The 23,318-nt window shown below is 35.3% G+C and overlaps 1 protein-coding gene and 2 long non-coding RNA genes across 4 annotated transcripts in view; 2 read left to right on the top strand and 1 right to left on the bottom strand.

Moving 5' to 3' along the window:
• Positions 1-6,296, top strand: part of LOC308199733 (uncharacterized protein) — a 129,033-nt gene extending 122,737 nt beyond the window's left edge. The window contains exons 24-25 of the mRNA XM_080604310.1: positions 141-257; positions 2,207-6,296. The gene's annotated coding sequence lies outside the window, so the exon portion shown is untranslated. The remainder of the gene's footprint in view (positions 1-140; positions 258-2,206) is intronic.
• Positions 6,297-14,298: 8,002 nt separating this feature from the next.
• The window catches only part of LOC308199690, a 67,446-nt gene continuing 58,426 nt past the window's right edge, over positions 14,299-23,318 (top strand). For both annotated transcript variants that reach the window (XR_013954868.1, XR_013954869.1), the window contains exon 1: positions 14,299-14,923. This is a non-coding gene — a long non-coding RNA (uncharacterized lncRNA). The remainder of the gene's footprint in view (positions 14,924-23,318) is intronic.
• LOC308199691 lies at positions 15,160-16,683 on the bottom strand. The gene is made up of 3 exons (XR_013954870.1): positions 16,456-16,683; positions 16,213-16,313; positions 15,160-16,027 (listed from the first exon to the last, which is right to left on the bottom strand). It is a non-coding gene; the product is annotated as an uncharacterized lncRNA (long non-coding RNA).

Genomic DNA, 23,318 nt, shown 5'->3' with positions numbered 1-23,318 from the left:
ATATAACCTTCATATTATTTCCTTTGAACACTTTGAGTCAAATGTATAAAGTTTCTCCTCTGGTATTAGCAGAATTTTATGAAAGATATATTTTTTCAAAATGTTAACATTTTATTAAACAATATATTGTTTTCTTTCAGTTCGACCCTGTTCAGGATCTACAGAGACTAGACTGATCAGTATGGTCTCTTTATACTTTTGATAGCAGCCACTCCCAGTAATGGAGGAAATGTTGGTGCAATCTGTTCTGCTGAAAGGTAGATGAAAGATATTGATCTCAGATAAGTGCCAAAAAACGCAGACTCTAGTGAACTGGGAGAAGTGATGCCCACAGGCAACACAACTGTTTCTATCTGATTTATGTGAAAATATATGCTGGATATTCATATGCCTGGGGTGAAAAGACTTATAGCACTTTTATATGTACTCCTCTCAGATAACTCACTTAGTTGCTGAAGTAGCTGTCCCAGTAAATTCTAGCTGTCACAATGGTAGTGTGATTTTTTTAAATTATTTTTATTTTTTTAAATTGTCCTATATTATCAATAGGCATGGTGTATACAGTGAAATTGCCTTGTGGTAGTTGCAATAATCTCTTTCTTTCCTTCATTTCCTAATTATCAGTCCAGATTCATTAACTGAAGAAAAGAAGTTGAGGTTTAAAACCACAGTCTGCTTTGTCAGGGCCTGATTAAAGTTGTCACACTAAATTTTGTGCCATGATTTGCGCTTGTACTAATACTCGTAAAAACTTCTAGGGCTTACAATTATACCATCTGATGTGCACTATAAAAGAATTTTTATTTATTTTCTGCAAATGAAACTAAAACCACATACACATATGCACATATATGCATATGCATTCAATGTAAAGCCAGTAAATAATAATTGTTCTAAAATAATTGTTCTAAAGATGGTGAAGCAGAGAAACCATATCCCAGCTAACATTCACTTTCTTCTAATTTTACATTGAAATGTTGATAATATGTGTTTTTCATTTGAAATACAAAACACTACAATGTCTCTGTCAAATCAAGAAGTAGAAAAGATACTTATTGCTCAGAACTCAGAAACATATGCTTTGAAAATAAATGTCTGTCTTTTTTCCATATTTTCTCCCTGTGAGGAAGAAGAATTTGCTTCTAAAAGCATTTAAGGTTGATGGTACCTGGTAGCAGGTTTAGACAATTTTCACAAAATCCCCAAACTTTAACAAAGGTCATATTTATCTCTAGCCTAGTAAGAGTTAAGAAGCCTATTTTCTACTGGAAGAAAACTTCAGACAGAGCATAAGTTTTTGTTTTTACTTTTTTCTTTAAGATTTTGATTGAGATACTATTTGGAGGCAAAGTGCAAATTTAATTATGCAGTTTTACTACTAAAAAACAATTAGGGCAGATTCATGAAGCAATTACATCAATTGCCCTGTGGCTCCTTTTAGATTTAGTAAATGCTTTCATTTTTTATCTGCTGCTTGAGCCGTAATAAAGCAGATGGATTTTGGTTGCTCTGAATCAGTGGTTAATTTTCAGATTTTTTTTCTTTTAGTCTCACTAAACTAAGCAGTGAGGGCTATAAGTTGTCACATAAACTGCTAGCATATCTTTCAAAGGAAATGGATATTTTGTCATTGCAACTGCCCGATTACAAGTTTTCAGGCAGTGTATGAGCAGCCATCAAATTAAGTGAAGTCAAGTTTGGTAACATCAGTTGGTAATCTTCAGTATTTAATATGATTCTTGTCTTTGTAGTCAATTTCTGCATATTGGATTGATTTAGTCAAATTGTTTGGTCAGTTTGAGATTGTAGGCGACATCAGTACAACACAAAAAATATTACATTCTTAACTGGCATTCTTAAGTGTTTTTTCCTCTGAAGATAGTAGAAGTACTTTGGTACCACAGAACAGAAGTATCCAATGGTGCCACTCTTCTTCTATCATTTTGACTTAAGCAAGCTGAAATCTAAGAATTAGATCTGGTTATTTTCTCTTACATGATATTTTCTAGTCTCCCAGGGAAAGAAATCAACATTTCTGTAGGAAAATTATTTCAAGGTATGTTATTTGTATTTCATAAATTTAAAGAACAATTTAAAAAAAAGTTAGGGCTGAGACATAATGAAAGCAGAGTGTGTAAAAAAAAACATTTTTTTTTTTCAGTTAAACATCGAGTTATGAACAACTTCTGTACTTTTACTTCCTTAGAAATGAAAAAAATCTACATTTCTGTAACTTGCACATTATCCCAGTTCTACCCACAATGTTTAAACTGCTGGAAAACAAAATTATCAAAGTGCCAAAGCAGCAGCATCTTAGACTTACAAGGTAAGATTTATGCAAGAGTGGTCATGTGTGGTTTCTCTTGCCTTCCATTTGACTAAAGAATACTTTTGAAAAGAGTATAATCTTAACAACAGCAAAGAAGAAGCCAAATGATAAACACTACTGTTTTGTATCCCACTGTCCTCAGTCATAAAAATAGTAATATGCGCCAGTGGCCTTTTTATGTATGTAGCATGAGGATATGTTTTGTCTCCTTGATTTCAGTTGAATAGTAAAGAATAAACAAGGTCTGTGATGGATCTTGATATTAGTACAGATAACAGAGTTAGCTAGAAAGTCCATCATAGAGTACACATACGAGATACACCTAAAGAGTTTTAGGATTATGAGATGCACACAGTTGGAGAGTTTTAAGATTATCACTAGCAGTATATTTTCTTTTCAACACTGTTCTTGTTTTGTTAAAATTAAAAAAATAAATTATGGTTCAAAAATGGTTTCTTTCTGGAATGCCTGTTACGTAAGAGGACTGTAGAATGTCCTTTACTATACACCGAATTCTCCTTAATTGCTTTTAGCCTGTAGACGAACACAAATAAAACACAATAAAGGGACTAACCTTTTCCTCTAAGCTTGATCCACAATGATCTGCAATTTCCATTTCCCGCTGCACTGTTGGAATGATTAAGCTTTGTTTGTCTGAATTTAGTATTTATGATTATAAATTATCTAGTCATAACCAAAGTCATTTGCATAAGAAAATTATCTTCCATCAAGTGTGATTTTACTGCAAGTACTTTAATATTGTAACAGCCTGTTAGTATTATATGGATAATTAAAGGGATACTGTAAACTCAGATTTAGCCTATAATTTATACTCTGCTCCCTTGAACTACCATCCCCCCAAAAACCAATGAACCAAAACCAAACCAAACTGTTAGGAAACTTACCATTACAGCTAAAGTGTTTTCCTGAAGCAGGTCTTAATCCCTACGTTTTGTTCCATTGGGTGTCAAACTGAAAGTGGAAACTTCAGTATATAAAGTTGGAAAATGTTTACTTTTTCACTCAATGCATTTTTTAAAACCTTTAAAAAAACTCTCTTGAAGAGCTAATAAAGCTTACTAGCTGGGGGAAAAAAATCATTTTATTGCTTTTTCTACTGGGTTGTTTATTTTTGTCTTGCAGGAAGGGAGGATATCTTAATCTTATGGCTGTGGTATCTGTCTAGAAATAAATTAATCTTTGAGCTTTCTCCTCCACCCCTCTCTCAAAGAAAAAATCTTTAATCCTTATACAAGTCCTAGCACTGTGGTACATGTCAAAGGGACTTCCTATCAGGTTAGTCAGACTCTTCTAGTCATTTAAAGGAAACATATAGAGAAAGACTAGTAATTAACTCTTTGCTAGCAAGAGTGAAATTATTTGATAAAAGCAGTAGATACTGTAACTGCTTATTGTTATATTAATTATTTTATATACTAGAATAGCCTTCTTCTATCAACATCCCTAAGAATTTATTTCTGCACGTAACACTGTAACCACTATTAAGAGATCTCTTGCCCACGAGCTGGGTGAACAAGAAGATAGAAACAACTGCATAAACCCTGGAGCTACTTTAGTCTGCTTGGGTGCTGCATGTGATGCCTGTGCTGGGACCATGCAGAATTTGTACTGAGATTTGGAATCTGAAAACCAGTTTTTAATCATAAGACACATGACCACCTCTAACCTGTCTTTATACGTTCCTGACTTAGATGTGCAAAATATCATATCTTCTGCCTAGCTCTCTTCCCAGCGTAGCAAATAGAGGAGACAGTAAATGAGAAGATCCTCAGGCTGTGTCAGTGCCGTGATTTTTAACTCTTGAAATAAGATGTGTGACTTCATAAAAATAATTTTGTTTTCTTCCTTTTCTGTTTCTCAGAATGATCACCAAGGCACCATACTAGTGGTGCCTTACTCTTCCCAGATTAAAAATGCATTGTTTGTTCTGAACAATCATTCCTGCATGTTTATTATAATCTCCCTAATTCTGACTTCACTGATGAGCTAATAATACTTCAACAGTATTTTCTCTTTATTCATGCATTCCAGATAGGTTTTTTTTTGAGCACTTCAGGTTTTGTAGGTTTTCAGATTTTTTCCTTTCATTACCCCTTTCACTAAATGACTTTTAGAAGTATTTTTTCATCATTATAAAACCCACTCCAAATTTCTTTTCCAACTCAAAAATATTACACTACTCTCTGTTTTTGGATTCATCTATTTATGTCGGCGGTCACTACTCTGAACTTCTCATCATTTTATGATGTATGTATTTTGTAGGTTTCTTTCTATTATTTGATCATTGATCACTTTTTCCCCCTCTTTACAATAGGTATGCCAATATCAATTAGTCTTGAACTGCTTGTTATTTTGTGACCTTTAAAAATGCCATATTGCATGATTTATTTGCTTCTGCTGTGTGTGTTCAGATACGGTTTTGCTGTGGTAGAACCATGGGCCTTCTCTGATTTGGTAATTCATTTCCTTTTTCTAAGTGAAAACCCATCAAGAAATATTAACATTCTCACTGTAGTGGAGACTAGTAAATTTTACCTGAATAACTGTTCTGTTTGATTTCCTAATTTTAATTGCTTGAGGCAATTCTTCCAGCACTTAACTAATAATAGGAAGACTTTCTATAGGAGACTTCCAGACACAGTGAAGTGAATGTGGTTCTGCTGTAGACAGCAGGGTCTGGGAGGCAGGAGTGGATACGTGGGACTAGGTAGGTGTCATTCGACAGCAATGAGTAGTGCAGCACTGTGAAGAAGGGAAGAGATGGAAGGGAATGAACAGAAAAGGACGAGCAGGTGGGTATCTTCATGTGGAGAAGCAGAACACTATTTTAAAAAGAAAAAAGGTAAGTTTTTTATTTTTATTTTTTAAATCTGGTTTCATTAATTTATTTTACTTCTTATGTCTAGCATTTTAAAATTCCCAATAAATAAATCTAATAGTATAAGATTTATTTATTTATTTTTTTTAAACTAGAAGTGATTCTAATATAACAAAATTAAATTGCACTTTTTAGGTCATTTTTTAACAAAAGGATCATTACCCCTGCTCCTGGGTAAGTACAGATATTCATGTTCTTATGTTAATCTCTTTCTTCAGATTGTAATAGTCATGTTCTTTCTCTGTATTATTTAAATAGACTTCACAGGAGAGATATTTGCCTGGAGGGGCTGGAGAAGGTAAATATTTATATAATTTTTACAATTTGTGACTCCTGCTATTTGAGCTATTGGTAAGTTCTGGCTTGTATTTATGTGGGACCCGGAGTCCATATTTCTGGAGGAAATTGAGGACTTGGAGGAAATTGAAATTGAATACCAACCCACCAAACAGAGTATGGCTGGGACAATCAGTTTAAATATGTTTCAGATCTCATATACTTTGTTACTATAGAGTATCTTGTTTTAAGGATCACTTTCACTATTTATTTATGTAACTTACTGGAATGAAATAAAATATTACGTAGTAAGCAAAGTGTCACTGACCAAAGTTTGAAGTACCATCTCAAAGCAGAATTTATAAATGAAAGTCACATCACTTATTTGGAAATATAATTTTGATCAAATACACAATATTAAGGTCTTTCATTCAACAAATTATGTTATATTAAACTTATTTTATTTTTTTTCAGCACAGAAAACATCACATTTCATTATTCAAGCTAAAGAAAAACTTCTTCAGCTGAGGTTTGGACCAGATCAAAGTATTCCAGCTTCAGTCATGTGCCTCACTGATGACAGGCAAGTGTCACCTAAGTGAAATGAAATGCATCCAGGCTAATGAAATCCTTGCCTTCTGGTCATTCATATGGAGAGCTGCATTTGTAGAGTTACTGATGTCAAACTATTTTGAACTGAGCTAAAATCACCAGTAATATAACGTAGCCTCCCAGGCCTCTATTCAGATAGGTAAAGATGAAAAATATTGCTTCCTATTTCATTCCCCTGAACTACCCCAAACCTGAAAATCTTAAGCCAATGTTCGCAAGTTAAAAATGTATACGCTAAACCCAATTTGTGCAGAGTCACCCCCTTCTTTCTTCTAATGTCCAAACAGGGAAACTGTAACCTTCTTTGCTACCTGGCCAGGCAAGAAAAAATGTCCCTCTCTATTTCTCTTGTTCATCACTCTTAACAACAAGTTAAAACTTGCTGCCTGAGCGGTAGTGAATGAGGCATTGTAGAAAGCTATGACCCAAAATCATGGACAGACAAATAAAACTATGACTCTGTTATTTATGTTGTGCAAAAGTTAGAAATGTTATCATCTTTGTATGCAGTTGGATATTTAAATACACTGTGCCCTTTTAATGTACATCAGGTTACTTCAGCTCAGTCATCTGTTCTGCAATATTTGCTCACGTGCATAGTTTTAATTTGAGACAAATATGAGGTAATGCAACCTGACCTAAAGTCACTGACTTTAAATTAAACTGAATTACTTCACATTTGTTGTGAACCGTGAACCATGAACACTCACATGGACAAAATGAACTAATCTAACAGTGTAATTTAGTGAGACAGATAATTAGTCTGTGGGACTGGCCCTTGTATCTTTTTGTGAAGAAGAAAAGAGGAAAGGATGAAGAAAAGCACATGTGATAAATGTTTGTCACATCTAATGATCTGGAAAGCCCTGGGCTAGAAAGTAATATAAGAACCTTAGTCTTTCTGAGAAAATGGAGGCTTGCACCTTGCTTTCAGATAAATTGTGCTTGCATGAGGCAGTTTAGAGTCTGCAGACCAGAAGTTTGCAGAAGAATTCTGCAGACCAGATTTCTTAGTGGATACATTTCCCAGAAAGAAGAATTCTAATGACACAATGAGATTATTCTGCAGAAGAAGTTATGAAGTATGGGTTTCTATTCAATTACATTAAGCACTACTTTTAATATTCACAAATATAACATTTGTAGCACTCAAAAATACTAGTCAGAATTAAGAGCACAGTGTTGAATGTGCTGAGCAAACGATAAGTCTTTGTATCATAAGATGTATGCAAGAATTTCTTAGCGGAAAATGATATATCATCTAAGCTATCCAGATTTAAAGAACTGCAATTTATCTCGGGAGTACCTGTCATTAAGTGCCTACCTACACTTTGGAAAGAAATGACATAGACCCTTATAACATGCATAATAGGCATTTATAGCACACAACAGGGTATTTTTTTGAGGTATGAATTACTTACATGTACTTAATCATTCACAGTCTGCTGATAGAGGTTATCCTAACAGGGATGACTCTGGATTTTGCTAATAACTGGAATGAAGTTTGCAAAAGAAAATGTAACACAGCTAAGAAACTTTTCAAAATTCCTCACAAATGTTGCTTTGTGGAAGCTATAAGTACATGCTCATGAGAATCAATAGAAAGCCGGATCCTGCCAATAAAGAGGGATTTTTGTGCTAGCAAATAAATTGAGGTTGAATTATGAGCATTGTAGCAATAATGTCTTCTACATTCAAATAAATGGCAAAACTAAACATTCTTGAAAAGGACTCAGAAACACGGTTTTAAATCATTAATTATTATGGCTAAGTTCTGAGAGCATGCCACTTGTTGTGGAATAGTTTACACCAGAAAAACAAGTAGCACTGCAGTTTTTGTGAGAGTTACTATGTAATTTAAAGGAGTTAATGAGAATTTAGTCTTTCAAAAACAAACAAAAACAATAAAAAAATAACCTCTAGATTTTAAGACAGTCATATCTACTTGTCTTCACTGGTTTAGGAAACTTTGCCAAATTTTGTTAAATGTCTATTTTCAAAATTAGACTGTAAATAAAAGATTAATGTATATGTTTGAATATGAAGATAATTAGTATAGACCACATTTTCTAGAAAGCATTTTTATGAGTATTTTAAGCATAAAATAGGTCCAACATTTTGAAAGATAAAGTTAAATTAACAGATAACAAAATTCAGGACTTTCTGTGGCAAATCTGTTATTCATATGATAAAATATATAATGAAGTAGGATGGTATTCTCATTACTGTAGAGGTACTCTTGCACAGTTCATCCTCTAGAAAGTGATGAATGGTCATAATAGTTCTTGTTCTACACCCTTCTCCCTGTGAATGAAAGTTTCGGTCCAGGAATCTAACAATGTGTTTCCTTGCATTAACAACATACGGCAGACAAAATAACACCTTAACATATTTCGCCAATTAAATTTCTTTTAAGTATTTCTTGGAATTGAATCTGTGTTGAAGCTACTTTTTGCTCCCTTGGCTGTGCACAGCTTTTATAAGTCATACCACAGCAGCTGGTGTTTTTTTCTTTTTTTTTTTTCTTTTTTTTTTTTCTTTTTTCTTTCTGGGAGATAGGGAGGAGAAAAACAGGTTTCCTGATTCTTCAATGTGAATAAACTCTTAAAACTTCCAAGCTATTGCTGTCATTTTAAAACCAGAAGAGTTGTCACCTTTCTGAGACCAGTGGTACAAGCAACACTGCTTTGTACTTCCATAGTGTTTGACATTTTATTTTCAACAAATATTGACTCCAAGACTCCCTTGACAGGGGACAAAAATTCATTTTGTGAATTGTATTGACAACCAAAGTAGGTTTTCTTTTTCACTTGAATCGGCTGCTCTAATTTATTAACTCAGTCTTGAAGGTTTTGAATTCCAGGTATATTTATAGTACAGTGTTTATTTTTATATTAAAGAGACATAAGAGGGAGGTTACCATGCAATCAAATTATTCTAAAGCTTCATATAACATCCAAATTGTAAGTAGCTATCTTCATATGATAGCCCCTAGCTGTATAGAGGTATATATAGCTATATATCAGTATAAACTCTAAAGAGTTAAAGCTCACCCATTTCAAGTTAGTAAAACAGTTTTTCTTGTAAATGAGCAACTAAAAATTTACAAGTTATGCACATGAACTTTCAAACAAAAGTGTCTTAAATAATACCTCTACCCTGTCCAAAATGTTGTAATACTTGAATTACTATACTTGAACTACTGCATATGATTATTATAAAAGGTCAAATATGTGGGTGGAAGATCACACAGTACTTATTAACTCAACTGCTGAAATGTAATTGCAAGTACTAATGAACATCAGAAATTTGACTGGTAGCATCTTCTTGATGATTTCTCCACTTAAAGTAAGTAACTGAAAAATGGCAAAGAGCACAAATGAGGGCTGTGTTTCCTTTTAGGTTGGTTAGGCAGCTGGCTTCTGCTAGGAGAGCGCCACTTCTGACTGCTTTGAGCAGGTTCTGGAAATATATAGCATTGCTGGATTTGTTTATTTATTTATTTATTTTTGTTTTCCTATAACCCTTTAGGCACTAGGGTTTCCTTTGCTGAAGTCCTTTAACACATTGACCATTTTACTAACCTTTTAAAGTTAACCATTCAGTTCATCTGTTCTTTGGCAATGAGGCCAGCTGCTCCTGTCCTTCTGAATGTGCACACTCTTTAAGGTTGATGAAAGCGGTTGTGTCTTCTTTGACAGTCTTCAGCTTAATAATAATCAAAGAATAGAATCACAGCTCATCCTGAGTCAGAAGGGACCCACAAAGATCACCAAGCCCGACCTCTGGTTCCACACAGCACCACCCAAAAATCAGACCATATGACTGAGAGCATTGTCCAAATGCTTCTTTTAACTCTGTGCGGCTTGGTGCCATGACCACTTCTCTGGGGAGCCTGTCCAGTGCCTGACCACCCTCTAACTGAAGCACCTTTTCCCAATATATAGATTTGAATATAACATAATATCCTACTAAATAACTACTAAAATAACTACTAAAATCTTAAATCATTCTGCCGTCTGTATTGGATTGGAGAATTACTTCTCAGGAGTTATGAATTAACTAATTGTTATGGGAATTGGCTTGCATGAGTGTTGGCCATAAAGACTTACAAATTGGAATATGGAGGAGTTTTAAACTTTAACATCTTACATTACTTTCTTCACATTTAATAAAATATGATATTCTTCCATGATGTTTCTTCAGCATGCATAACTTAATTACTTTTATCTTCTAGGGGCATCTAATGAATTGCAAAATTTTATAGCATGCTGCTGATGAATGAAGCTTTTCTCCTACCTTCCTTACTCTTTTCAATGGGTTTCATAATTCCCAAGTTCTGGAGAAATATCTTGGAAAACAGTTTAACAATGTTTTAGGTCTAAAAAGTACATGGAAGGACAATATGTAACCAATGTGCACAATATGTACAATTTTAAAAACAAAACAAAACCCCTGTGTAATCAAATGAGACTTCACGCTTTCTTATCACGACAAATTCTTTATTGGAATGCCTCTGTTTCATGACAAACTTCCCAAATTCTTAAGAAATTCCCTTCTTCTTGAACATTTAGGAAATCAATTTTCATTTTTATTAAAAAAAAAAAAGTTACACTTATTAAGAAGATAATAAATAAATACATAAATGCTGAAGCATCACTGAAGACTACCAGGTTTGATCTGATAATTATCAAGCATTCTGATTAGGCAAGGAAAAAAAAAATAATTTCATGACATAAAGCTAAATAATTCCCACAATATAAACTGTGATGAGGAGTTCTCTGTTCTATCTGCTTCTTCTCTGTTCTGTCTGCATATATTTCCAACTCAATATAATTGTGCTTATTTACCTGAAATATCTACCTTTCTGCTAGCTGTTTAGCTGGCCTTTTCAAAGAATGACTACTGTTTTAGGTCACTATGATGTGGTCTGTCTGCTGTATTCACATCTTTGGCCGGTATCTTTACAGCTGGTTCCCACTGTTTTCTTATGGTTAGTAACATGAATGCATACTGTTTTAACTTGCAGAGTTATTTAGAAGGTACTGTTTTATGAAGCCATTTTTTAATTGAGTGGATATTTTTATTTCTTCCGGCTATCCCTAAGCAAGGTGCAAATAAAACAAAGTGAATTTATCAGAATGGATGAAATTTTTACCTCCTGAAGAGGTGAAGAGAAACTGGACTGATACTCAACCTCATTAGCGGTGAAGAACTCACAAAAGTCGGTAGGAGTTTTGAATAAACATTGACAGCAGTGTAATGTCCTTAGAGGTTATTTCTGTTTCAGAGGAGTCTTCCTGTTCTGCATTACCACCTGTGCTGTCCCTTGTTTGACAAATTAAAAAGAACCATTACAGATATTTTAATAAAAATCACAGAATGCTGCCAACATTTTAAAGGACAAGGAAGTGCCACAGTTTTTTGAAATTTGGAGTAATAAATAGCAGCTTCAAAATATTTCGGTCTCTGGGCCTGTTGAACAGCATGATCCATCCACCTAAAACAAAATCAATAAATGAAAAATAAAGTAAAATAAGTTTTCTAAAAACAGAAGCAATAAAATCTGTAACTTGTTTTCTGAAGAAAGGATCAAAGAGCAAATAGTACGTTTGAATGTTCATCTTTCACTTGTTGAGCTATTGAAAAGTGCTCAAGTTGAGCAAGAATTGAAAGAAAATATAAGGAATAAAAGTTTTTTTTGTGGATATTTTGCTGCCTGTTTTGACTTGACTCATTTCCTTTCAACACTGTTAGAATCTGTTTTAAAGATACAACCGGGTCTTCTATTTGGGAGATAAAAACACTTAGTTTTCAGATTCATCCTTTCTAAACACAGTATTGCCTTTAATTGTCATCTGTTTCATAATTAATAATCCAGATTTTCACACAATATTGTCTAGAGACAATCAGTCTCTTGTTTGATGTATCTAGATGAAGCTTATGACTACTTGAGACTAAATTTCTCATCTTCAGTAAGTTACTTGCTAACTTCCAGTGATCAATCTAAATAACACAGTTGATGTGTGATGTGTGTGTACTGACAACTACCAAAGTTTCATCCTTTCCTGTCTCACTTTTCCTTTCCATACGTATCTGCCTTCTCAGTCAGACATTGCCTTGGCTCAGAGGGGTGGGGGCTTCCTCTTTCTGCATGTGCAAGACAAAGCATACCGCTAATTCCCAAACTACCTTTTATATTTTTTCTCTGACACTCTCTACTCTCTGTCTCCCTTGAGTTATCCTTGCTTCTGCCTTCTTGCCCTAAAATTTCATCCTGTCCTTGACTCACCAGATACTGGCACACATTCTGATTAGATCTGGATATCCCCCTCCACCAGTTAAATGAGTTTAATCTTTATGTTGTCTGTCTCATAGTGTATAACATTCTGTGTTGCTGAACTGTAGTTGAAAGGCAGAATTTAGGTCAAACAGTAGGAAATAGAGTTAGAAAAGAGCTTCGGATATGTCTTGTCTGTTGTCTTATCTTTAGAATGTCATTCCTTACACGTTCTTGTCCATGTGTGTTGTCTTTTCTTGTTACAGATATATGTTTCAGGGCATATGTATTTGTCCTCCCTCTAGAATCTTATCTAGTAGTTTCCTAAATTATTGACATTTGTTTTACTGGAACAAATTATTTTGATTTGACTGTACTATTTCCTCTCTTACCTAAACATTGTCTAAGAATTGCCAAATTTACAGTTTTATTTTCACTTCTCCAGAACAAGACAGGAATATGTCCTAGTTTTACATGTTGTTGTGCCTGAGTTGGACCCTACATCGAGACTGTTCAGTTATTGTGACTTTTTATTTATTTATTTTGTGCTAATATATGCTAATATAGAAGAAGTCTAAATTACAAAATATATATTTTTTCTAAATGTAACATTATTTACTATCTGGCTATCCTCAGTCATGTTTTTCATTGGAAAGACAGAAATAATGTCAGTGGTACAGCAGAGTCAACAGACTATCCACAGTGAACATAATTGTGAACACCACAGGATATTACAGTAGTTAATAAATATGTGCATTATTAAAATAGCTATAATAGTTGTAGCTGCTGGAAATTGCATCCAATAGTTTGTCTTACTGATAGGAAAAAAAAAAAGTAAGAATGTAAGAATTAATTTTTCCTATCTGTTTTGTTTCAGAGTGGTAGATCTTTCATTTAACAAAGTTTAAAAACGATAACTGTGATTCTTGTTTTCATAGTGTAGGTAGCTATCTAAGGAAAGTGAGCTCAAATGAAGAACTAATTTTTCATGGATTATCAAACAGCAAACAGGCTGTCAATGTTTGGCTGCTAAAAGAACATTTGAATTAGTCAATGAATACTGGTAAAAAGTGTAAGGTGCTCAAAAACTTTTCCTCGTATTTGATATTAAATTTTCTGTGCCCCTTAGGAACAGGCGTTTTTGATGTGTTAGAAGTCTTTGATTATGTTCAAAATAGGAACTGGAAATATTTTCCGATTAAGAAATGTGTCACAGTTTGGAATTCTTTGATTAGAATACATCATTTGACAATGTACAAGGTGGTGGCTTCTGACTTTCAGAGGAAGATGATGTTTTGCTGTGAAAAGGTAGCTGTGGAGATGTCAGTAGATGTTACTCATTGAACATGAGTATGCAAATTGAGAGTTCAAAAACAAAAGAAATATTGTGCCTTGGGAATATTTCCTTTGTTGTTTTCTTTTCTCTTTTCTTCTGGGGAGAGAGTTGTTAGGAAACTAAGAATATTAATTATTATAGGTATATAAACACATTCTGAGTTATGTCTATTTTATAAGGAGTATTTTTGTGAGATTATAAACTGCTGAACGTACTGCTTTTCCCTTATTGTTTGAAGTAAAATCAGTTCTGAAAAATTTACAAGATTAAATGAGAATGTAATTTATAACTCAGTGACTTTTCCTTGGTTATTCTGTAAGATAAGAGTTATGTGATAAATTAACTGCAAAAAGGAGTGGTAACTTGCTTCATAGTGAGTCATAAGTAAATCACAATGGTATTCAATGTAAAATATGTTTCATGAGAAAATATGAGTAAGAGCACAAGGTTACATAGAAATGCCATTGTAATTTAGCATTTAGTTTACACTTACAGTTAAAACCTGTTTTGCAGCAGAAATATTTGCTAATATACTTGGAATACTCTGTTTCCTAGTACAGGTCTGGAGATCCTTGGCTGGACAGCTGAAGTGGAATCCCTAGTCCAAATAGCATTTATTCTACTAAACGTCTTGTAAGGTTGCCGGCTTTTGTTTGTTTGTCTGGTTGTTTGGTTTTGTTTTGCTTTGCTTTATTTTCCTTTGCTTTTTCTCCCATATGTTTTCAAATGCAACCGTTCATCCTCTGCCACAAACAACAGCAACAACAACATACAAACAAACAAACAAAAAACCTACTTTAAACATTATTTTAATCTTAAAAAAAAAAATATGTCCATGTTCAGGCAACAGCTAACAGAACGGTGACTGTACCGAGTCCCAGTGCTCTAGGTCTGCCTAGTGCAAGCTGGCAAGATTTTCCCTGGCCTGTACACTAACTAGCAAACATTTTGCTTTCAATGTTATCTCTCTGCCCACTATATACATCCAGCTTTATCCTATTTGTTGCACAACATTTACTAGAGATAAATATAGTGCAGGTAGACCTTGCATTTGCTTCTGATGATACCCTTCAGAACTGACCTTCAGTTCTCCTGTAATCTCATTGCAGGGTCTTACTTGGGCAGAAGTTACCAAATTGTACTAAATTATACTGAGCTGTGGTGGTCTGGAGATAACAAGAATCTAAATGAGTAAGTGCATCCTACTTCCTTGCAACTTTCTAACAAAAGCTCTCTGCCTAGGCTAGAGGGATCTGAATTTGTAGCTGTGCAGATGTTTGCTGTTTGGCTGGCATCCACATAAAACTGTGCATGACTTGGAGATGGAAGAAACACTGTTACCTACCAGGTTTCCCAATTTTATAATTTTCTCTAGATATTAAAGTTTTATTCATTTGTCCCTGGAATTGGTTTAATCACTGATAAAAGTCCTGAGATGCGATGGGCACCATTTACATCAGGCCTCAAACATCAGTCTAAATTTGTGTTGCTGAAAGAAGGGAAGCTGGACCCATGGGTGCAGCTGGCTGCCTCTTGCCATAAGGTTGTCATCTGAATTCCAGGTTTGTAATCAGTCACAAAAAAAGACTTTTCAGTAGTTCTTGTAATTTTGTTCAAAGAGATGATTCTGAGCTTGTACCAGATTCAAAATACAAAGTTTTGTTTTCAGGCAGGACTAAGGGTGAAATCTACTGTACAGAAGTATGGGGTCAAATCTTGAGGTCACTGTCATTAAGAGCAGAATTTCAGTGATTCTGATTTTGAATAAAGCCTGTAGGTTTTGTTCCATGCTTTTTATAATTCAGCCAGGGCAGATTTCTTGCAACCCTATTCTCACACTGGCAGCTTTTATAATTGAATGTTTTCAGAATTTTAGACTCCCACAAAGCAAAAGGAAGGCTTTTTACAAACAAGTAAGCCTCAAGCAAGGAAACCAGTCAGCCTGGTAAAATCCATGCTGAAGAACACCTTCAGTGCAGATTCATTCAAGATAACCACTTTCTGCATCCCTTAATGTCCTCAATTAACATATTGCCTCTTAGAAATAAATATGTATAAAAATACATAATGGGTGTGTGATATTAAAAATGATTCACAGCTCTGTCAATTACATTGAATCAAACATGAATGCTTAAAGAAAAACAGGAAAAACAGAAAAACAAAAAGAAACACAACACTAGCAGAGGTTAGAACACCAGAGGACTCCTACACAAGCACTCATTCAACCTTGACAGCAAGCATTAGGTAGGGCAATGGTCACAACTGGAGCTTAATAGGTAGCTGGCGAGATTTCTGCTGAGGAAGAAAAAGAGAAATTCACAGTAAGAAAGGAAAGTCTTTAATTTTGCTCTGATTTTTGTGAGGTAAAATAGTCTATCATTAGAAAGTGACAGGTCATTTGATGTGCTAGCTGGAATTTTTGTTTGCAAGGTCTGGCTGCAACCTGAAATGATGCAGGCTCCAGCCAAAACAACTCTTACCATGCTATCTGGATCTTTCCAGCACAAGGTTTTCCATGTTTAAATGCAACATCACGCTGACTTCATTATTAGTTAAATGGCAGAGAAGCATACATCTTTTCCTTGAAAATAATTTTTGAATTAATTAAATCGTTTACAACACTTTCATGTGTCAAATTTAATGAGAAAGGTCTAATTCACCCTAGACACAGTACTATTTATAAACAACACTTTCATGAAAACAATTTTTCAAAGCAATTGTACCTTTGCATGCTACACTGTTCTGCTTATATTGCAAAAATATTTCTCTCCTTTAGGTTGACTTTATATTAAATATTGAATTTGTTTGTTAATAATACCAAAGCACCCATTCCATCCATAGGTATAATTCAGTTTGCTGTGATTGGTAAATCTATCCTGATAATGTGAGTTATGCCAAATTTCTTGATTTTTTTTTTTGTGTTCCTCTCTGAAAGCAGCATGCAAAGCAGAGAAAATATGCAGCTGGTTTGCTTAAACTCACCTCTACTTTGACAATAAATAATGATATTACTTAAGAAGCTGTTCATGAATCCATCAAATTAGCATTATTGAGTACAAGTGTTATGTCTTATAAGTCACTAATTATTAACAAGCTTTTTGCTGATTCATAGTTAAAGATAAGCTTCTCTGTGAAGCCCTTGATTACAGCAAGCAGAAGGTGCAATGGTTTGAAAAATATAGATGATTCAGACAGCATATTCAAAAACATCCATGGCTTAAAAGCTGGATTTGTGGAGTTTTAAAAACACCTAAATTTAATTCTTAGAAATCACTGACACTGTCATTGCTAATGAAAGTACTGAGGTATTTGAATTTTGCTAATAAAGTCCTAAAGACATCTCTTTTTCTTTCTCATAGCGCACAAACGCACCACCAAGCTGTGACATTTCTGAATTTCTTGGTGTTTATGCTCTGAATGAGTTAACAGATTAGATCTTCTTCTGAATGTTCTTTCTCTGGGTCTCATACAACAGTATGAGTACAGCTATATTGTTTCAGTTGTATTTGCCACAGACCAAATGAATATCCTTTAAACTCTTTTCAGGATGTCTAAATTGAGATAAAGTATTTTGGTGTTCATGCAGTTACTGAATGGTCTGGTTGTCATTTCATCTGCAAGAAAAAAAAAAAAAGAAAAAGAATTAAAAAAAAAAAGAATTAGAACCTGGGTACAATTTTTATATTGGAGTATGCTTTAACTGCTAACACTCCATAAAAAGGCAATGAGTATGTTAGAGCACTTTATTTCACCCTTAATCTTGTAGTGCTAACCAACTCTGTGCAGAATGAAGTTCTAAAGTTGCACCCAGATAGAAGTATCCGAATGTTAGCAAATTCAGCTATTTTAAAAAGGCTGAAGGAGATAGAACTGTGTTTTGTGCAGCATTTGCTCAGCCTGTAGAATTAATTTCTGAAGAAGCCTAGAAACTCAGATATTGTTGCAGACACTGATTTTGTTAAATGAAAGCCCAACCATTAGTAATTTTGTGATCAAGCAAGTAGGTTTTGTACAGAACATGCACAGTCAGATCTCTTGCCTTGACCTACTATAAGCATCACCACAAGTTTCCATCACTGCATGAAACCATCACAAAATGTGTGAGATTGTGGGCTTTTTGAAAAGCATGACATTTTAAAATTCTCTTTTCAGAGCTGCTAGGACATCTTTTTTTTACTTTCTCTTTAGCAATGGAGAATCGAGTTGTTGTAACCACTAACAGAAAGATGTAAAAATAATACATGAATAGTAACACCTTTGAAGAATTCTACCACAGAATTAGAGGCAAGATTCAAGATGGGTATATTAAAATACGAGAGCAGTGCTAGTCAGGATTTCTGAGTCTCATTTCAACTCAAGGCAGTTTGTTAAAACAAAGAGGGATTATGTTTATCTTCCTGTTAACCAGATTAGATGTTTTCCTTTCATTTTCTCCGTTAATCAGTCTTTGATTTCTTCATGGCCAACTTGCAGTGCAGTGGCTTTTAGAGTTAGTAAACAAAGTAATGAATGAAATAAATAAAAGAAACCCTAGGCTGCTGAGATGGGTTATTTCAATATCCCCTTGGATAAGCCTTCTGACTCATTAACAGAGTCTTTGCTGAGCTGCTAGACCTTTTAAATTCAGTGCAGTGCACTTATCTCTGTTCATTTGGAAGGAATAGTGCTTGATTTAGTTATTTCACATGGTAATGTATGTCAGTTGATAATTTTCCTTAGCTTACAAAGATTACATATTACCTTGCATTTACATTTGATTTGCTGTCACATATCAACATTCAGGAGCTTGTGGATTAAATATAAATAGAGTGTGCCTGCTTGCTACTCCAATTCCAGGGAGTTAATAGCTAAGGGTGAATTACAGCAATTGAGCCCGAGGAAGGTTACAACGTTTTGTAAAATTTCACAGAATTTTCCCCATAGGCCCCCAAGCTTTTCAGATAAGTTGGGGAATATATGCACTCAAATTTTCCAACATTTGTAAGCAGATCTCACTATGCTTGTACTGCAATCCAGAAACAGGACTTCAAGTCAGCTATGTGTAATTGAACCAAGTCTAAATAAAATGCGAGTATTTAGCGATATGATGGTGACAGCCTGTAGCTGACTGACTGGAAATTCAGTTTGGATGCCAGAAAAAATATCTGGTTAAATAGCCAACAGGGAAAATGTTGTATTCTGCCTATCCTTCTCTCAGGAGATGAGTTAGTTTAAAACTAGTTTGTGTCAGTAGGCATACTCTCAAGGGAACCATTGAAAGTGCATTAGACTTGAGCTTATGTGTTTTTAGCCTGTAGGCATGGATCCAGCTGGAATAAATTGGCATCTGCCCAGAGAGATGGGCAGGTCCACGGTGAACTGCAGCCGCTGAGGATCAAAGCTTGTCGATGGTAAAGTATTAATGCAGTAGCTGTGCCTTCAGTCATCCCCAGTTAATGCAGCGGCAGCGTGGTTTTATGAGTAACTAGTGCCTTGTAGGAAATAAATGTGCTACCTTATTGCTAACATTTGGAATTGTAGGAAAGGGATGAATAGTTGCTGGAGCAGGAAAACATGTGCCCTACATGACATTTAGGGTATTTTCCAACTAAGTTCCAGTAGAAAAGAAAAAGAAAGAAAAGGAAAGAAAACATATTCTGAACAGGACCGCTGGCATCTTCTCTGTGGTTGCTCATAATAACAGAGCCTGTATTTCCCACAGTCCCGTGGACTTGCACTGCAGACCAATTTTCACTGGCTGGTTCACAGAGCAGTGTTTGCCTATGGGCTCCTTTTAATGTTAGGGAAAGATTGTGTTTACATCATGCTCAATTCAGTAGTGCCAGAGACTGGCCTGCAGAACAGCTGAACTCTAGGACACACTTTATGGTTGTAGAGCACTGTGGTTTTTGTGTTCCCACCCCTCTCCCCCCGAATAATCTCCTGGGCTTATTCTGACATGAGTTATCACTCAGACTTTGGTGGAAATGCCTTAGGACCACACAGCTTAGGCATAGCTGATGACCAGTGAATCTCTGTGGGGCTGTCATTTTAACACTCCTGTAGGCATCCACACAATCTGTACCACCCTATTCAGATTTGTGTCTTTCATGGCATATTGTCAGGGTGTCATCTGAGTGCTAGCAATGCACTAACACATGTGGCCAGCCACTGTACATTTTTGTTGCACACTAATCTCTCTGCCAGATTGAGTTTAAAATATTGATCTACAACTTTGTGATAGGGTTTCTAGGTGATATCCACTGCTTTCAGGGCTGATTTAGGATATTTTCTTCCAAAGCTGCCATCTTTAGAGATCTCAGAGAAAAACATCTTCACACAATTTTGTCAAACAATTCAGATTCCCTTCTCTCTCTCTTTCCTTTTTTTTTTTTTAAGACTCTCAGTTTCATGATTCTTTATTCTTTTTTATTATTATTCTTTTTTGTTAAGTTAAGATGAGGCAGTGCTAGTACCTAGCTGAAATGTTTGATCCTTGGGTGCATTGTTCCAAGACTTGCAAGTGATGGACTCCAACCTCTATAGAAATATCACTGTGAATTACTAAGGGCTGCTGTTTTGGTACATTACGCTTTACGACTTTGGAAGAACTTTAATATCAGAAATACAGAATGCTAACATTAACCCTTCAAAAGGCTATCTGAATGCACCATAAGGAGTAACGTCAACTTCAACTGCTATATTTTTGGCAACAAAATTCTATTCTCCTGAAATGCTTTTTGCCTCAGTTACCAAACTTCTTCAGTTAATCAATCTTATTCACTCTGTCATTGCTTGCTTGCTTGCTGTTAGAAGCTGCGGCGGTGTACTCCCCCATGCCCCCCTAGCCGGCTCCTTCACTCATAACCCTGCTTGGGTGATAAAGATCAGTGCTGATCGTTTGGCAGCCAGCTGAAAGCATCTTGTTGTGATAGCCAAATTGGGCTCAAGGTGGATTTGGGGGAGATAAATCCAAGGGCTAATAGAGCACGCACCAACCAAACAAGGCAGTACACAAATACGAGTAGTTGTCAATCATTTTATCCCATAAATAGGGGACAGCCCAGAGCCCATTAAGTTCTCTCGTACTATAGTGGGCTGCATGCCAGGATCTTCCCCTTGAGCAGGGATGTGTCTCAGGGTTGCTCCTCGTTATTGAGAGATTCCTCTACCTGTGACAGATACGCAGTAAGTGACTAAAAGCTAGCTTGTTGAAACTGTGCGAGTAATTTGCTATGCATGCTGAAACATTGTAATTTTAGCTAAGCGATATAAAGGAGTGATTGTGTATATAATCCGTTAGGCACAAACTGTTAAGTCTGGGATTGAGATAGGATACAGTCATATCTAGACTCCTTGGAGTTTGGATGACAAAAGGAACTCTGTTCTGAACCTCGTGACTCAGTGTGAGGGTCTCCCTGATGCTTTTAGTCTGACCCTGTCCTCTGTGCAGTAAATAATCAAGTGACCTAGCCATCACGAATCTGCTTAATGTTGCATTTACCATTAGAGCTTTATTAAGTCACTGTCTTATTCACGATTAAGCCCTGCTAAATCCCTATTTTCTTCAATAAATATATTGCTGCTTCTCTCTTATGAGTGAAGTGAATAATTCCCTTGTTGACAGAAGCAAATAAGCTGGTCAACAGCAAGTCTTTCCACCTACTATCTAGTCATGATCACTTGACCTGGTAGAAAGGTAACTTTTATTTTATTTTATTTTATTTTTTTTCAGTCAGAATAGGATGGTTGGAAATGAGTGGTATAGACCTTGTCCATTCCCATCAAAGCTGATGGAAAGACTCCAGGTATTATGAAGAGGCTTAAGTTCAGTCCAGCAGTGAGCAGTATATTCATCATGTAGATGTGCTGTAGGCCATTGAGTGACTCATGACACAGTTTGAGACTGCTGGTATGTGTGTTAGCAAACAAACCAAAGAGGAAAGTTATCTTCAACTTCATATTTCTGTCTAACTTCCCAGAACACTGTATGATAAACAGCACTTACCTCCTTTTTTTTTTTTTTTTTTTTTATGAAGTGGTTTTCAAGTAAGGTCAAAACAAATGAATATGGAAATAAATGGGCTCTTTAATTGCAGACAACATTATAGCTTTTGCATAAAATACCTCGGATCATTTGAATTCATCATTTGCAAGAATAAGAGGAATTGTTGTGCACTTAAAGTGTCACTCAGTAAGGCACCACTCACAAAAGGATTAAGTTAGGGCATGAAATGTCTGTGTGTGCACCAGCCATGCTCCCCTTTGCCCTAAGAAAAGACTACCCTTGAAGGGCAAATTTTGACCTGCAGGGCACCATGGAGACAGAATTATTCATTTAGTCAATTACTGCAGATTAGCGGATGAGCTCTAACTTCTAGAGATATTATAAAATAGAGTCAGCTTCATAGGAAATTTTCTCATCTGCTTGCCATAAATCTCACCAGGTTGTCTCCTGCCACGTTTCAGATACTATTGGCATATAATAATGGATTTACTGCTTTTAAAACTAAATTGGATCTCCATCACAGGAACGATATACAAGCAGAGAGCAAATGCAGATAGTGCAAAGGTTTCCTCTCTCTTAAAACCTCTGGTAAGGTCAGTCATTTTTGAAGAGAACTCAAATATCTGAGGAGGGAAAGAGGTAGGGAAGAGGCTGCAAGTAGAGCTTCAGGATATGAGGAGCAGTCAGTCAGTGTATCCATTGACCAGTCACATCAGTTCTTTGTCCAATTGCTAATGCACAGAAGCTCTAGGAAAATCTAGAAAAAAAAAAGTGCCCCTTTTTTTTTAAAAAAAAAATATTTATTTTTGATAAATTTGCTAGAAAGCAGCTTTTGGAAAGATATCAGAGAAATGCAGGTGCTGGGGTTATGTTCTGAAAAAAACACATCCAGTTTTATTTCTGCTTTTCTTTCCTTTTATTAGTAATTTTGTTTGGATATTTTTTTCATGAAACTTTTAATTTGTTGCTTTTTGCTGTCCTTACTTGCACATTTTAAACATATACTGTATTTCTTTGCTGTGTCTCTTATTTTCAGAGTCCAGAGCAAAGAATGCTCCAGTGTTAAAACAAAGGTCTTGCAAAATTGCTGAACACATCCACTGCAAAAAGTTTTCTAAAAATAACTACTCAGTGTTCACAGTCCCGTGTGTTTATTTGTGGTTCAAAGATGTCAAAGTCAGGTTCTCCCGAGCTGTTCTAAAGTTTTCCTGCATATTGGATCATGGATTATGTATTTTCTGTAGACTGGGTATGCCTTCTGTCAGAAAGCTATAATGGGAAAAAAAAATAAAAAGTGAAACAACACGAAGTATGGAACATATAACCATTGAGGCAGCGGTGTGCAAAAGCAATTTACTACAAAGTACATTTTACAGTTACACGCGGCCAACATTATAACCAAATAAATAGTTCTTGCAGCATTTTTATAATTGCCCTTGTGCTTGTTTTTCACATCACATGAATCCCTGAGGCTTCTGCCAAGAATCTAGGGTCTTGTTTAGGTTTAATGTATGTTATCACTTGAGGCTAGCTTACAGTGCATCGTATGTAATTATATGCCAAATACTTTTATTTTGATTTTTTTTATCATTATTTAGA

Source organism: Anser brachyrhynchus (genome assembly GCF_964034855.1).
Source record: "Anser brachyrhynchus genome assembly, chromosome: 9".
Lineage (NCBI taxonomy): Eukaryota > Metazoa > Chordata > Aves > Anseriformes > Anatidae > Anser > Anser brachyrhynchus.
Note: the sequence above shows the minus strand (reverse complement) of the source record. Positions and strands in the feature narration are given on the sequence as shown.